Source organism: Lithobates pipiens, unplaced genomic scaffold (assembly GCF_037356315.1).
Source record: "Lithobates pipiens isolate NorthernLeopardFrog02 unplaced genomic scaffold, aLitPip1_a1.2 Scaffold_30, whole genome shotgun sequence".
NCBI classification, from domain to species: Eukaryota; Metazoa; Chordata; class Amphibia; order Anura; family Ranidae; genus Lithobates; species Lithobates pipiens.
The window spans coordinates 159,252,826-159,270,508 of record NW_027507791.1 but is presented as its reverse complement, the minus strand read 5'-3'; the positions used below and the strand labels follow the sequence as shown (position 1 = coordinate 159,270,508).

The following is a 17,683-nucleotide window of genomic DNA, read 5'->3' as shown; positions in this document are numbered from 1 at the left end:
GAAGCTTCCTTTCTTGTTGACCAGTGGTCCTTGTGAGAAGATTATTTTATCCAATTGTATCAATGCCTATATCCATCCATGCTCTTCTATTTTTGGTGAAGAATCACTGACAAGTTTGTTTGATTCATAGGACGTATGTCCTATCGAATCCATACTTTCCAGTAAGCCTCAGTGTTATTGGTGGCGATGCTCCATCTCCCTTTTTCATGCACGGTCAGCGGTGGCTTGAAAATTACCATTTGAGGTGGCAAGATATTTATGTTTTGTACATTTCCATTTCATCAAATACTCTCTCACTCAGTGGACTTTTTCCTTTATTCATTGCTTTTGAATTTATATTAAGTTGTTCACTGCATTTTATGTTTATGGTATATATTGGTTTAATCACCTGATATCACTGCATTTTATGTGTATGGTATACATTTGGTTTAATCCCCTGATATCAATATTTCAGTATTGCACATTATACTGTTAGTTTGATATCTTCAAATATTTTAACTTTGATACATTTAGATGTGTATCAGGTTATCTATGCACCTTAGATCACCTATTTAAATTTCAAATTGTTACTAGCGCTGCACCATCACTTTTTTACTTTTACTCTTTGCAATTGTCATTTGCAGTGCTGCCAGCTTTCCCCCCTTTCTTTGGACTGCACTGTATTTAGCACATTTTTTTCAAGAGGAGAGCAGAGGAATGACCCTCTGTGTCATGCCTCTCTCTCCTGTCCCCTAACGACTTTATTCAAAATCAACATGCAATGGTTTAACCTCCTCGATAAGCTATTCTATACACGCCAACTGCATATACAAAGCCCTAATTATGTGTGTGCGGATCCGTATGGCACTAGTAGCTTCCGTCTTTTTGGAGAAATGATAAATCTTTGTCTTCAGCTAGCCACTTTCGTTGGTGCACTTAACTGCTTGCTGACCAGCTGCTGCAGTTTTACTGTGGCAAAATGGCACGGCTGGGCAAAACAATGTTAACTTACATTGCTTTGCCTTTTGGCCACTAGGGGCGCGCGCCCTAGTGGCGCACCCGGAGCCGAAACGATTACCCGTGACAGAGCAAGAACCTGGATCTGTGTGTGTGAACACACAAATCCCTGTTCTTTCAGCAGAGAGGAGACAGATTATGTATTCATACTAAGCATGAACACTGATCTCTCTTCCCCCATCCCCCTACAGTTAGAACACACCTAGGGAACACAGTTAACCCCTTGATCGCCCCCTAGTGTTAATCCCTTCCCTGCTAGTGACATTTATATAGTAATCAGTGAATTTTTATAGCACTGATCGCTGTATAATTGTCAATGGTTCCAAAAATTTGTCAGACGTGTCCAGTTTGTCCACCCCAATATTGCACTCCCAATAAAAATTGCAGATCGCCACCATTACTAGTTAAAAAAAATAATAATAATAAAAATGCCATAAATATAACCCCTATTTTGTAGATGCTATAACTTTTGCGCAAACCAATTAATATACACTTATTGCATTTTTGTTAATCGAAAATATGTAGAAGAATATATATCGGCCTAAACTGAGGAAAAAAATATATTTTTTGGGAAAAAAAAATTGGAATATTTATTATAGAAAAAAGTTAAAAATATTGTGTTTTTCAAAACTGTTGCTCGTCTTATTTAAAAAATAAAAACCGCAGAAGAGATCAAATACCACGATCAAAGTTCTATCTGTGGGAAAAAAAAAAGGACATCAATTGTTCTTACAGCATCACACGACCACGCAATTGTCAGTTAAAGCGACACAGTGTTGTATCGCAAAAAATGGCCTGGTCATTGAGCAGCCAAATCTTCCGGGGCTGAAGTGGTTAGCAGGATCAAACAACACAACTGACCCAGATCATCAAGTGAAGCAGGCAGGATCTTTCTCAGCAAGGTGAAAGGACAAAGATGTCTGTATACAGTGTCCCCAGAAATGGATGGCCTTATGCTTTATCCCTGTGGCACTACAAGTGTTAGCAAGAGGAATACCAGCAATTATGTCTGTAAACAGTCTTCATTTAACTCCTTCTGTAGTGCAGTGTCCCCGTTTCCTGCAAATGGGAAAAAGCCCTCTCACCAAATCCTGTGGTCAAGGCCCAAACTAAACATCCTGGAACAGCAGGCTCTCCTGGCGACCCGACTGGTTACCTCACAGTGGAACACTTCACCGTCAGTGTAGATGCGTCTGGATGTAGACCTGGGATCCCCCCCTCTCTCAGGCTGGATGTCCCGACTGGCCGTGGAGGCCTTAATTGCGCGGTGAAATCACCTGAGAGAGACAGCATCTCTCCCTCAGGTCTGATCTCTTCCTCTGCCTCGTGCTGACTGAATTCTCCTCAGAAAATAAAAATGGAATCTCTCTTTTCCTGTCAGCAGAGCATGCTGGGATTTGTAGTCCTGCCTCTTTAAAAGTCAGTAAGGCTGCTCTCTCCTGAGACTTCATATTACAAAGTCCTTTGCAGCCGCTTCCTGCATCTTAGTACAGTATTTATACATGTTGATCATATCCCCCCTTAATCTCCTCTTCTCAATTCAGTTCTGCTAATCTCTCCTTATAGCTGGGCTCCTCCATGTCTCTTATCAGTTTGGTTGCCCTTTTCTGCACTCTCTAGTTCCCCGATATCCTCTTTGTGTACTAATGCCCAAAAGTGAACTGCATATTCCAGATGAGGTCTTACTAATGATTTGTACAGGGGCAAAATGATATCGAATGATATAAAGGATTTTGCCCGCTTTGGAAACCGCAGCTTGGCATTTCATGCCATTATTAAAGTGGTTGTAAACCCTTATAAACCACTTTGACCTACAGGTAAGCCTAGATTAAGGCTTACCTGTAGGTCCAAGAAATATCTCCTAAACCTATACAGTTTAGGAGACATTTACAAAAAGACAGCACAGGCGCACTGGGCAGGCCGCAGATGACGACAATTTGCAGCTTGTGTCGGCTCCCGTGCGCATGCATGGGAGTGACATCATTGCGGCTCCGGCGAATCACAGCGCCGGAGCACCAAGACCCAGAAGTCACTCTGGGATACATGGCAGCGGCGAACATGAAGACGGAGGACCGCTTCGGGGGCTTCGTTCTCAGGTAAGTTATTCATAATGAGCTAGTATGCTATGCATCTATGCTATAGATGGAGAGGCAGTGTCTGAATTTCCTTTGAAGCTGTTGCAATTACAGTCTTTGTATTGTGCCACCTGCACAGTGTACACCTAAAGCTACCGCAGTTGCTGGTGTTCTGCTGGTCCTATACCACAGGAAGCTGCAGCAATTACAGTCGGTGTAGTGTGCCACCTGCACAGTGTACAGCTAAAGCTACCCCAATTGCTGGTGTTCTGCTGGTCCTATACCTCAGGCAGCTGTAGCAATTACAGTGGCTGTATTGTGCCACCTGCACAGTGTACAGCTAAAGCTACCCCAATTGCTGGTGTTCTGCTTGTCCTATACCATAGGCAGCTGCTGCAGCAATTACACTTGGTGTTGTATTGTGTCATCTGCACAGTGTACGCCTAAAACTACCCTAAGTGCTGGTTTTCTGCTGATTCTATACCACATGCAGCTGTAGCAATTACAGTCAGTGTACTGTGTCATCTGCACAGTTTGCACCTAAAACTAGCGCAATTGTGGGGGTTTTGCTGATCCTATACCGCAGGCAGCTCCAGCAATTACAGTTGGTGTATTGTACCACCTGCACAGTGTACACCTAAAGCTACCGCAATTGCTGGTGTTCTGCTGGTCCTATACCACATGCAGCTGTAGCAATTACAGTCGGTGTACTGTGTCATCTGCACAGTTTGCACCTAAAGCTAGCCCAATTGCAGGGGTTTTGCTGATCCTATACCGCAGGCAGCTCCAGCAATTACAGTTGGTGTATCGTGTCATCTGCACAGTGTGCACCTAAAGCTACCCCAATTGCTGGTGTTCTTCAGATCCTATACCACAGGCAGGCAGCTGCAGTAATTACAGTTGGTGTATTGTGCCATCTGCACAGTGTGCACCTAAAGCTACCCCAATTGCTGGTGTTCTCATAGTAATAATAATACAGGCAGGCAGTTGATTCTGCTAGCTGCAGTATAATCAGTATATACGTCCCAGCTTTGTGCAGCTACATCTCCCTGCAGGCCATTAGTATGTCTGGAAGGCCAACAAGGCGAGGCAGACAGTCACGAGCTAATAAAAGAGGGCAAGCAGGCACTGTGTCTAGAGGCAACAGTGCTGGTCATGGACACGGTGCATCCTCATCAGCACATGGCCATGGGACAAGATTGTCCTTATTTTTGGCAGCGGGATGTGTTGAGCCGCAACATACCGAACACTTGGTAGAGTGGATGACCAAACCCTCCTCATCCTCTCTCACCTAGGCTCAGGGTACTGGCAAAGCAGCTGCCAACGAGGCCTTCCCTCATCTTAATGGCATCAGTCACTCCTTCCCTAGCCCCACCATGTCCTCCTCCTGAGGAGTCCCCCAAACTGTTTGAGCACAGTGTTGGGTACATGCTCCATGAGGATGCCCAGCGTTTTGAAGGCTCTGATGATGATACCCAGCTAGAGGAAGGCAGTAACGTGAGCCCAGAGGGAGGGGATGCCCAAGAAGGACAGCAATCTGGCAGTCATGTTCCCCCAGCTGCAGCATACTGCCAGGTTTGCTCCAGTGATGAGGAGGGAGGAGATGATGAGGTCACTGACTCGACGTGGGTGCCTGATAGGAGAGAGGAGGAGGAGGCACATCTCCAATGAGGCAGGATGCCCTCCAGGGGCCAGCTTAAGGGCAGCACACTGACTGCATCAAACCGCAGAGCTCCACCTGTGCAGGGCGCTGCCTCTGCTCGTTATTCCAAAAGTTCTTTAGTGTAGGCCTTTTTTGAGATGAGTGCATCAGATCACACCACTACTATTTGCAACATATGTCTCAAGCGTATCTCGCATGGCCAAAACATCAGCCGCTTGGGCACCACATGCTTGACCAGACATATGTCGACCTGCCATGCAGTTCATTGGCAAGCGTACCTAAAAGACCCACACCCAAGAACAAAGTGGACCTCTCCTTGCTGCTCACCAGCTGGGATCTCCAACCCCACTATACCTTCAATCCTCTCCAAAACCTGCACTGAGAGGAATGAAGGTGTAGAATTAGGTGTGTCACAACCAAGTACTTGCAGGCAATCTGCTAACGGTACACCGACATCCAATTGTATCAGGCAAATTTCCCTGCCCCAGCTGCTGGCCTGTTGAAAGAAGTTCACTCCCAGCCATCCACATGCCCAGCAGTTGAATGCTAGCTTGGCTAAATTGCTAGCACTTCAACTGCTGCCTTTTCTGTTGGTAGACTCTGCCCCCTTCTGTGAGTTTGTGCAATGTGGGGTTCCTCAGTGGCAGGTTCCCAAACGCCAATTTTTCTCACGGAATGTGATTCCGGCTGTTTACCGGCATGTGGAAGGCAATTTCCATGCCTCGCTGGACAGGATGGTCAGCGGTAAGGTGCATATTACCACTGACTCATGGTCCAAGAGGCATTAACAGGGACATTACCTATCTTTCACGTCACATTGAGTGACTCTTCTGGCAGCTGGGAAGGATGCAGGACAAGGTGCAGTAGTGTTGGAGGTTGTTCCACCACCACACCTCCAAAATGCTACTACTGGCAAATGTGACACACCTCTCTCCTCCACCCCCTCCTCCTCTTCTTCCTCCATGGCATCTTCCTGTGCTTTGTCCTCTGAATCAGCGGTGCTCCGTAGGCGTTCAAGGGACTACGCAAGTACACAGGCAAAAAGATGCCATGCCGTGCTTGCGCTGGTGTGCTTTGGGGACAGGAGCCACACTGAGGCAGAGATTGTCATCTCTGCAGGGGCAGGCTGAGAGGTGGTTGATGCTACGCCAGCTTAAGCCAGGAATGGTGGCTTGTGACAATGGCACCAACCTCCTCTCAGTCCTCCGACAGGGACAACTGACCCATGTGCCCTGTATGGCTCACATCCTTAATTTGGTGGTGCAGCGGTCCTTGGGCAGGTACCCGGGCTTACCAGGAAAGTCTGTGTGCATTTCTGCCAGTCATATAATGCCAGTGCTCAGCTGGCTGACCTCCAAAAGGAATTGAACATGCCCAAGAACCGCCTAATCTGTGAAATGCCCACCAGGTGGAACTCAATGTTGGCCATGCTGCAGCGGCTGCACACGCAGCAGAGGGCCATCAATGAGTACCTGTGCGACTATGGCACCAGGACAGGGTCAGGGGAGCTCGGTTTTTTTCCCCACGCCAGTGGGCCATGATCAGGGATGCATGCGCTGTCCTGTCACCATTTGAGGAGGCCACGAGGATGGTGAGCAGTGACGGTGCATGCATCAGTGACAATGTACCTCTTGTCCACCTGTTGGAGCACACGCTGCGTGGAATAATGGACAGGGCACTTGAGCCAGAACAGAGGCAGGAAGAGGAGGACTTCCTTGCCTCTCAAGGCCCCCTTTATCCAGACAGTGTTCCTACTGGCCCGCCGATCACACAGGAAGGAAGAGGAGAAGGAGGATTGTGTCAGTATGGAAGTGGAGCCTGGCACTCAGCATCAGCAGCAGTCTTTTAGGGATCATTTACAGTCCCAAGAAACCCGTGGACTTGTACGTGGCTGGGAGGAGGTGGCTGCGGATCATGTTGTCCTTAGTGACCCAGAGGACTACGGACCGAATGCCTCAACTAACCTATGCTGCATAGCCTCCCTTATCCTGCAAAGCCAGCGGAAGGATCCTCGTATTCAGCAGATCAAAGAGGGATTATTACTGGCTGGCAACTGTCCTTGATCCACAGTACAAGGGTAAGGTTGCAGATCTTATCTTGCCGTCGCAGAGGATGAGACATCTTTGGGAGGCCTTGCAGAAAGGTCTGTGCAACGCGTTCCCAGAGACTGGGACGTTACAAATTCCTGGTCCTGGACAACGGGTTGCTGAGGCTTCGGTCAGTCACAGAAGGAGTGGTGGAGAAGGTAGCCGTCTGACCGATACATTACATTTTTTAGTCCACAGCCCCAAGGTATGATCGGTTCCAGCATCCATCGCCAGCGTCTGATTTACATGGTGCAGTAATACCTAGGGGCAAGGTCAGACTTGGACACCTTTCCCACCGAAAATCCTCTGGGTTACTGGGTCTGGAGGATGGATCACTGGCCAGAGCTTGCACAGTAACAATTGAGCTACTGGCCTTTCCTGCATCCAGCATTTTTTCGGAACGCACATTCAGTGCTGCTGGAGGCTTTGTAACCGATCACAGGGTGCACCTGTCCACCGACTCGGTTGATCGACTGACCTTCAAGAGATGAATCAGTCTTGGATCACCACCAGCTACCAAGCACCTGAAGTTGATGTAACTGAATAATTTTTTTTGAAATGTCAGATCACTTCAAGACTGCCTATGCTGATGCTGAGTGACTATCCTGTTATGCTGACTGACTATCCTCTTCCTCCTCAATGATCCTGCTGATAGCTTGGAAGAACATTTTTGGTTCTGGGCGCCGCCACCAGTGGCTAAGGCCCAATTTTTCAGCCCGTTTAAAAGGGGCATGTAATTACAATTTTTGATGCAATACTTTGCAGCAGGGCTCATTCCTGCTCTCCAAATAGAGTTTCTGTGAGGTGTTGCAATGTTGTGGCACCAGTGCCTAAGGCCCAGTTGTTCTGCCCCTGTTCAACGGGTACATGTAATTACAATTCTTGATATAATATTTCACAGCAGGGCCCGTTCCAGGGCCCACCAAGAGTAACTATGAGGACTTGGCCCTTGTACGCACGGTCGGAGAATCCGTCGGAATGTGTCCTATCGGACCGTGTCGGATAATCTGACTGTGTGTGGTATGCATCGGACTGATTCCGTTGGAATATCCGTCGGACCCAATTTTCCAACATGTTGGAAATATTTCCCGACCAACTGGTTCGATCGGACATACTCCGATCATGTGTAGAGAATTTTGATCGGAACAAGTGCCACGCATGCTCAGATCAAAATTCCTACATCAAAGCTATTGGCTACTAGCCTGTAGCCACGATGGTAGTCCCATCGTAACGAAATGACGTCATCACGTTCTGAATGATCGGATTTTTCGACAACCTAGTCCGACCGTGTGTATGCAACAGTTTCGGACAAAATCCGACGGATTTGGTTGTCGAAATCTCCGACCGTGTGTACAGGGGCTTACAGTGTTATGGCACCAGCACCACCACCAAAGGCCCAATTTTTCTACCACTGTTCAACAATGGCATGTAATTACAAATCTTGATATAATAGTTCACAGCAGGGCGTTCCAGAGCCCACCAATAGTCAGTTTGAGGGCTTACAGTGTTGTGGCAACACCAACACCTTAGGCCCAAATTTCTGCAGAGCATATAGGGCAGACCCCTACTTTCAAACATCCAACTTAAAAACATCTACTTGCAAATGAAAGGCGACAACAGAAAGTGAGATGAAATCTACCCCTAGGAAGGGAAATTTTCTCCTGTAGGAGTTGATATGGTAAAAACATGTCTCCTCTCCACTGATCCTTGTTTTACTAAAAACCCCACATTTTCAAAAAACATTTGTCATTGGGACAGAAAGTGAGGTGAAATCTTCTGAAGAGGTGCACAAATGGGAAAAAAAAAACTGTTACAGGGGGGATAACCCTTCCCTACGTTATCCAAAAAGCTTAAAAATAGATTTTTTATGACTGGAGCTACACTTTAAAAATGTACCAGTTCAATATTACAAACAGATTCTACTTAACAACAAACCTACACAGTCTCCGTCTTGTTTGCACCACCTGTATACTACTATTCTGGGTATATAGGGCCTGAGGGCCCCACGCCTTTCCTTTTTTAATTTGGGTATGGGGTTCCCCTTAATATCCGTACAAGACCCAAAGGGGCTGGTAATGGGCAGGGGGGCTACCCATGCCATTTTTCTCAATGATTTTCATCCATATTGCTGGGACCAGACATTACATTAAAACCGCAAACAGTTTTAAATGACTTTTTTTCCCCGTTAGAAATGTCATTTTATGCAGGGACTGTTCTAAACACGGGAAACACGCGCCACTTCACAGGCATACTATAGACACCCCCAAGGCAGGATATTTAAAGGAATATTTCACTTTAAGCGTCATTAAAATCAGTGCTCCCGAAAAAACGGCCTTCTTTAAAACTTTTTTTTGCATTGATACATGTCCCCTGGGGCAGGAGCCGGATCCCCAAACCCTTTTTAGGACAATAATGCAGTGTACACATGATCAAACTATGTGGTGGAAAATTCGGGCGGACTCGAGTCCGGCCAATCCGCCTGTGTGTGGGCTCCGGCGGACTTTTTTTTACCCAAAAGTCCGACGGACTTAGAAAGTAGTTTTGACTCAAAAATTGTCCACCGGACTGCCAGTCCGGCGGACAATCTGGCCGTGTGTGCTAGTCCGCCGTACTTTTGAAATGAACGGCGTCCCCATCCCCTTTCCTGACTGGCCGGGTAGCGTGCTCGGATAAAGGTCTGATATGGACCTAGGGGGGACCCCCACGCCGTTTTTTCGGCGTAGGACTTCCCCTTTAAGTCCATACCAGGTGACGGGGCCAGCGACGTGTCAATCTCGCCGCCGAAGGCCATTCATTTCAAAAGTACGGCAGATAGTCCACCGGAAAAGTCCGTGTGTGGGCAGGTCTGCTCGTTCGGACAGTCTGGCGGACTTTACAGTGCTTTGTCCGCCAGACTAAGTCTGCCAGATAGTCTGATCGTGTGTACGCGGCATAACTTGCATATTAGCCTTTAAATTAGCACTTTTGATTTTGAACATTCGAGTCCCATAGACTTTAATGGGGTTCTAAAGTTCGCGCAAATTTTTTGGTCCGTTCGCAGGTTCTGGTGCGAACCGAACCGGGTGGGGGGGGGGGGGTGTTCGGCTCATCCCTACTCTGGAGAATAAAATGGCGGTTGTTGCAATATTTTGTTACACGGTATTTGCGCAGTGGCCTTTTTTGAGGAAAAAATACACTTTTTTAAATGGAAAAAATAAGAAAACAGTAAAGTTAGCCCATTTTTTTCATATTGTGCAGGATGATGTTACGCAGAGTAAAAAGATACATAACTTATTATGCTTTAAAATTGCACGCACTTGTGGAATGGCGACAAACTACGGTACTTAAAAATCTCTATAGTAGACGTTTAAAAATGTTTAATGGTTACCAGTTTAGAGTTACAGAGGAGGTATTTTTGCTAGAATTATTGCTCTCGCTCTGACAATGGCGGGGATACATCACATGTGTGATTTGAACACTGTGTACATTTGCAGGCACAAATTACGTATGCGTTTTCTTTGGTGTGCGGAGACGAGGGTGCTTTTTACACTCTCTTTAACCACTTCAGCCCCAGAAGATTTGGCTGCTCAATGACCAGGCCATTTTTTGAAATACAGCTCTGTGTTGCTTTAACTGACAATTACACGGCTGTTTGATGCTGTACCCAGACAAAATTTGCATCCTTTTTTCCCACAAATAGAGCTTTCTTTTAGTGGTATTTGATCACCTCTGCGGTTTTATTTTTTGCACTATAAACAAAAAAAAAGTGTGACAATTTTGAAAAAAATAAAAAATAAAAAATAAAACACAATATTTTGTACTTTTTACTATAAATATTCCCAATTTTTTTTTAAAAAGCTAAAATTTTTTCCTCAGTTTAGGCCGATATGTATTCTTCTACATATTTTTGGTAATAAAAATCGCAATAAGCGTATATTGATTGGTTTGCGCAAAAGTTATACAAAATAGGGGATAGATTTATGGCATTTGTATTATTTTTTTTATTTTATTTTTTACCAGTAATGGCGGTGATCTGTGATTTTTATCAAGCCTGCGACATTATGGCGGACACATCAGACATATATTGGATACATTTTTGGGACGACTGACAATTATACAGCAATCAGTGCTATAAAAATGCACTGATTACTGTATAAATGTCACTGAGGTTAACACTAGGGGGCGATCAAGGGCTTAACTGTGTTCCCTAGTGTGTTTTCTAACTGCAGGGGGAGCGGACTGACTGTAGGAGATGACAGATCATGGTTCCTGGCTATTAAGAACTCATGATCTGCATCTCCACTTCTCACAGAAGAGGGATTTGTGTGTTTACACACACGTCCCTGTTCTGCCTCTCGTGCTCGCACCGGTCACTAGCATCGGCATCCCCGCAGTGTGTCGCTGAGCATGCGTCTGCTATCCCGCTTAAAGGAGCCGACGTACAGCTACGAGGGTTCGCAGGATTGTGCCAACCTTCTGCAGTATAATCACGGCTGCTCGTCGGCAAGTGGTTAAAGGAAAAAAAAAATCTGATCACTTTTAATTTTTGTTCCCAGGAAGGAATGTAAACATCCCTCGTAACAGTAATAGGCGGTGACAGGTACTCTTTATGGAGGGATCTGGGGTCCCTCCTTTGCACTTAAAAGTATTCAAAACGCCAAAATCTGTGTTTTGGAATACTGTGTAAAATCATTGGCAGCAGAGTAAACCAAAAGTGATGTCATGACAACGATTTCAAGTTACTACATCGGAGACCCAATCGAAGCTGATTCTGGCTTTGGGACCCCAGGTCAACTGGCGGACATGCCCCAGCTGGTCGCTGGGGTCTCCCAGTGGGACTGGAAACCCAGGAGGAGAGGCGAAAGGCAGCGGCGGGGGGGGGTCCCCTCCTGCTCATTGAGATAATGGTTGTTATCACCAGAAAGCTGACCATTGGCTCTAAAAAAGGTACCTGGGTGAAGCCCACAGCTGCAGCCTTCACCCCGGTGCAAGCACTTCCTCAAAATGACATACAGGGATGCCATTTTGTGTGAAGTGGTTAAAAGGTAACTTATAAATGCAACACTAATCATATTGTAATTGAATGTTATTAAAAATTACTTTTCCCTTTCAATCTGCCGCCACTGTAATTTTCTGAGAATGCATTGCAATATGGCTACCTGGAGTTATTCCATACACAGAGTGTGTACTGACCACTCCCCAGAACCATCATTTCCTGATACAAGTCAGATTTCAGGCACCCCCTGCAACAAAAATGTCATTTTTTTAGAGATAGTTTCAATAGGAGCATCTAAAAGGATGCAGGCCCAGCAGATTTCCTTATTAGTGCCCTGCACACCTTATGCCGCGTACAAACGACCGGACTTTCCGGCAGACTAGGTCCGACGGTCTTTCCAACTGGCTTTCGACGGACCTTCCGAATGAACGGACTTGAGCGTGATGACGTAAGACAGGACTAAAAAAGGAAGTTCAATAGCCAGTAGCCAATAGCTTCCCTTGCGTCGTATTTGGCCTGTTGGACCAGCATACAGACAAACGGTTTCCGCAATAGGAATTGAGTACGTCGGACAGATTTGAAACATGTTCTATTTCTAAGTCTGGATTTTTTATGTGAAAAACGATCGGAATAGCCCACACACGATCGGATTGTCCAACGGACTGATTCCATTAGACCTAGTCTCCCGGAAGGTCCGGTCACGTGTATGCGGCATGACAGTTAATAATAAAACCAATCCCATTAGACCTACTTAGCACAGAGGCACAGACAAACACGCATGGATTTCTTCTGAATAATAAAAGGTAGGAATCTGCAAAAAAGGTTATTATAATCCTTGCATTGTACATAGATCACCCAGAGGGGAATGTTTTTTTCTCAACATAAGTGGAGTTACTCTTTAACCACTTGCCACCCAAGCCAATTCTGACATTTCTCTTCTACATGTACAAATCATAATTTTTTTGCTAGAAAATTACATAGAACCCCCAAACATTATATATGTTTTTTTTAGAAAAGAACCTAGAGAATACAGTGGTGGTTGTTGCAACTTTTTATCTCGCACGATATTTGCGCAGCAATTTTCAAATGCGTTTTTTGGACAAAAAACTGTTTTGTGCTTTCAAAAAAAAACAACAGTAAAGTTAGCCCAATTTTTTGCATTATGTGAAAGATGAAGTTACGCCAAGTAGATATATACCTAACATGTCATGCTTCAAAAGTGCACACAGTTGTTGAATGGCGGCAAACTTCAGTACTTAAAAATCCCCCTAGGGGACGCTTTCAATTTTTTTACTGGTTACATGTTGTGAGTTAAAGAGGAGGTCTAAGGCTAGAATTATTGCTTTCGCTCTAACGTTTGTGGCAATACCTCACATGTGTGGTTTGAACAGAGTTTTCATATGTGGGCGGGACTTGCGTATGCGTTTGCTTCTGTGTGCAAGCACACGGGGACAGGAGTGCTTTAAAAAAAAATTATTATTATTGTTTTACTTTTTTTTGACACTTTAAAAAAAAAAAAATGTTTTGATCACTTTTATTCCCATTACAAGGAATGTAAACATCTCTTGTAATAGGAATATGGCATGATCGGTCCTCTTTACAGTGAGATACGGGGTCAGTAAGACCCCACATCTCACCTCTAGGCTAGGAAGCCTGAAATAAAAAAAAAAAAACGATCCCAGCTTCCCAGGCGAGGCAGTGCCCTTTGTTTGAATGCAGAGGCCAGGCGTGACGTCATAACATTGTGCCTGGCCTCTGAATGATCCTAGAGACTCCAGCGACCATCTGGTCCGCTGGAAATCTCTATGGTAAACATCCAGGGCCTGCGGATCCTGTCTCCGATGGTAGAAGCACCAGAGGGCGGTGGGGGGGGGGGGGGGGTGGAGTCCCCTCTCTCTACCCGTAAGAATGATCGAGAGGCAGAACAGCTGCTATGATCATTGTACACATGGTCGGACATTCTGACAACCAAATCTGTTGGATTTTGTCCGACAGATTTTGTCCGACACTGTTGCATACACACGGTCGGACCAAGTTGACTGAATTTGCGGTTGCCAAGAACGCGGTGACGTAAGCCGTGTACGGCGGGACTAGAAAAGGGAAGTTCACAGCACCACGTCCGGCACCCTTTGGGCTCCTTCTGCTGAGCTTGTGTTAGTAGAAGTTTGGTGAGAGACGATGCGCGCTTTTCAGATTAGTGATTCAGATTGCTACTGCTCTTCGGTTTGTGCTTGTGTGTGCGTATCTGATAATCAGTGCGTGCAGTCAGTATTTGTTTCTCATTGTGGACTATATCTTGGTATAGTACGCTTTGAAAGGCATTTCTTATTGTCTGCTTGCTTCTGCTATTCAGGTCGTTCTTTCAGGCCTTGCTGGTTATCGGTGCTTTCTGTTGTCCGTTCTGACGAGCCGACCGCTTTGAAACCATGTTTCGGCTACGTACTCGTCGTAGAGTTCGTGCTGTGCAGGGGCTTCGTGCTGGGGTTCTTACTTTGACACAAGCCCGGTCCATGAACAGGGAGGGGAGGCGTTTGTGGACCAAGAATTGGTTGCGCCAGCGTGACCAGTTCTCACACATGCCTTTGCTCCGTGAGATCCGGGAGAATAATCCTGATGATTTCAGGAATTATCTCCGGATGACGGACCCCATTTTTCACCGTCTGCTGGCTTTGCTGACCCCTTATATCAGCAGGCAGGATACCTGCATGCGGCAAGCCATCACTCCGGAGCAGAGGCTCATCGCCACGTTGCACTACTTGGCGACAGGGAGAAGCCTTCAGGACCTCAAGTTCTCTACAGGCATCTCCCCCCAGGCTCTGGGGATCATTATTCCAGAGACCTGTTCTGCCATCATTCAGGTCCTGCAGAAGGACTATATGAAGGTAAGTTTTCTCCTTTAACATCACATTCTATGTATTTCATGATTGCTAATGTCTTGCATTTCTTTCCTCATTCCCCAATTACCATCATTGCAATATGCTCCAATTCATATGCTCTGCCCCTTTGCCCTCAGGCATATTTGCCTCACTAACTTCACCACCATGCTCTTCTTGGCCCATAAAACTATAGTCTAGCTCCATAGTATTGTTTCCCCTAAACACCCCCTATAATGTCTACAAATGTGATGTGTGTGCTTCAATTCATGCAGAGTGACATTTTTTTTATTTTTGGGGTTGTGCCAAACTCATTAGGAACCCCCCTCCCCGCAACTGCTAGCTCAGCTGATAGCAATCCTCTATCTGATGACTTTACCAAACCCAAAACACACTATATCTACCTTTTTGATGATCACATTTATGGATGAATTCACCTAAGCATGTAGTGCAAGGGCCTGCCTCAATACTTTCAAATGCCATTTTTATTTTGTTTTTTAACATATTAATTATCTGGATATGTAATAGCAGAATGTCAAAATGTGCTTCTATTTTGTTTTCTTTTTGGGATTATGACACTTCTTACCTCTCCAGTGGGCTGCCAATAGTGTAACTAAGGAGGGGCTTCCCAAAGTATCACACATTATTTAGGCATTCAGCTCTCAATCAAGTGGAGAGGGTTACCTGTCCAAAACATCCCCCCTCATTTTTTAGCAAGGGCCCATCCAATGTGGGGGTGGGGGGGGGGGGTGCGTGATGACTCTCATAAGGGGACCTTATACTTTAGGCTTTAAATACTCAGTTCCCAAAATGTTATACTAATTTTGACCAAAAATGTTGGTGTCTAATCTGCTTGCAATGTTGATTTGTCAAATTGTTCTTGTTTAACTCCACAGTGTCCTTCAACGCCACAGGAATGGCAGACTGTGGCCTCCCACTTTGGCAGTTGTTGGGACTTTCCCAATTGTGGAGGAGCAATAGATGGGAAGCACGTCCGCATCGTCCCACCACCCAACTCGGGGTCATACTATTTTAACTACAAGGGGTTTAATAGTATCGTTAATAGTATTGTGATGTTGGTGGTGGTGTCTGCGACATATGAGTTTTTGTATGTGGACGTGGGGCAAAATGGATGGATGTCGGATGGTGGAGTGTTTGCACGGACAGAGTTCTACTGGCGTCTCCAAAATGGCAGCCTGGGCTTGCCACCCCCAGAGGAGAATCAGGAAGGACTCCCATTCGTCTTTGTCGCGGATGAGGCGTTTGCCCTGGCGAACCATCTTATGCTGCCTTTTCCAATGAGGACCCTCACCCCAGAGCAGAGGATTTTTAATTTACGCCTATCCAGAGCCCGAAGAGTGGTGGAGAACACTTTTGGTATACTGGCCAGCCAGTTCCGCCTTTTTCTTACGCCTATTCACATGGCGGAATACAAACTGAATCGCATAGTGCTGGCGTGCTGTGTTCTGCACAATTTTATGAAAAAAGTTTCTGTGAACTATGCGGTCTCAGTTGGCCAACAAGAAGCAGACTTGCTGGAAAATGAAGATAACCTCACGGGCCTTGAACCTGCTCATCCTGGCTTTCCCCCCTCAAAGCGCCCGTGAGGTTAGAACCCAATACATGGACTACTTTGTGGGTAGGGGGGCCATTGATATGCCAGACAATGTCTGAGCGGCATTTTAAGAATACATTTTTCTCTGAAACTCCTTCATTTACTGCTTGGCTTGGTTTTAGGTGTCTCCTAGGTATATTTATGTTTTTTCAAGTTGTGCCTTTTTCAACAACAGTGCAAACCCAAGTTCAGAGTGAGATGAGGGCACAGTCTCTTCTTCAGATAATCTTATTATGTTGTGGGTCTGCCACACATACACACACACCTTTTTTTTTGGCAACTAATGCATTACTGACCAAAATCGTGCTCATTTTCAGCACCATGGCAGGAAAATGGCATGGTTGTCCAAATTTACACCTCACTGTGGGTGTTTTTTTACTAAAGGCACATCCACTATGCACTACAAGTGCACTGCAAAAGTACACCTGAAACTGCACTTGGAGTGCAGAGTGGAGTTTCCTTTAGTAAATCACACTCCTCAGCACAAACTAAATTTTACTCCAAATACATTTTTGGCGCAATGAAAAAGGAAGCCACACATTGTTGATAATTAAACTTTTTAATCCAAGCACATTCACATGTGCGTTTAGAAAAGGTTTTTACAACAAACCAAGAAATTGTGTGTATCAAAAACAGAGTTTCTGTAAAATTTGGTTTACTTGGTGTTTTTGTGTAAACAGGCATGTATCAAAGTGTAAAATACAGAACACAGGAACTTACAAAGTTCAACTTTGAAAAGTGAAGACAATATTAGACATGAGTATGTACAAACTGGGCTGATATTGCCTTCATCACATGGGGTGTCACCCCTGGAAAATCCAAATTTGGAAGATGCACACAGTGTGTCAACATGTGCTATCTCCCATCATGGGGGATCAATGTACATGCTTGGGGGCTGCAACCCCTTCATCTCAGCCACTTTCCACAAAACACGTACATTGATCCCCCATGATGGGAGATAGCGCATGTTTACACACTCTGTGCATCTTCCAAATTTGTAATTTCGAAAAATACAAAAAAGTTGTGTTTTAAAATAGCAAAACTAAAGCCCTATTTAGTTTTTTCTGTTTCACACTCTCCCCAAAACATCAATGATGTTCTTCATTTTATTTTTAACATCATTGATGTTTTGCTCTATATTTTACAAATCCCAATTGCACCCCATTATCTCCCCAATCAGGATCTGGGCACTTTCACTGGTAAAACGGGAATCTTCTTCCACATCACCTACAAAACAAAGCAAAAAAAAACAAACAGTGTAATAAAAATATGGTGACATACATTGATGAGTTTACCGGAAGCTGTGTTCTCTGACACTCACCTGTTGTGGTGACAATTTGCCCAATCTCAACGATCTCTCCCTCCTCCTCCTCCTCCTCCTCCTCCTGCTCCTCTGTTT

At 45.3% G+C, this 17,683-nt stretch overlaps 1 protein-coding gene across 2 annotated transcripts in view; it reads left to right on the top strand.

Moving 5' to 3' along the window:
* TMEM121 (transmembrane protein 121) overlaps positions 1–17,683 on the top strand; it is a 261,861-nt gene that overhangs the window by 167,190 nt on the left and 76,988 nt on the right. The gene's annotated exons all lie outside the window — the stretch shown is intronic.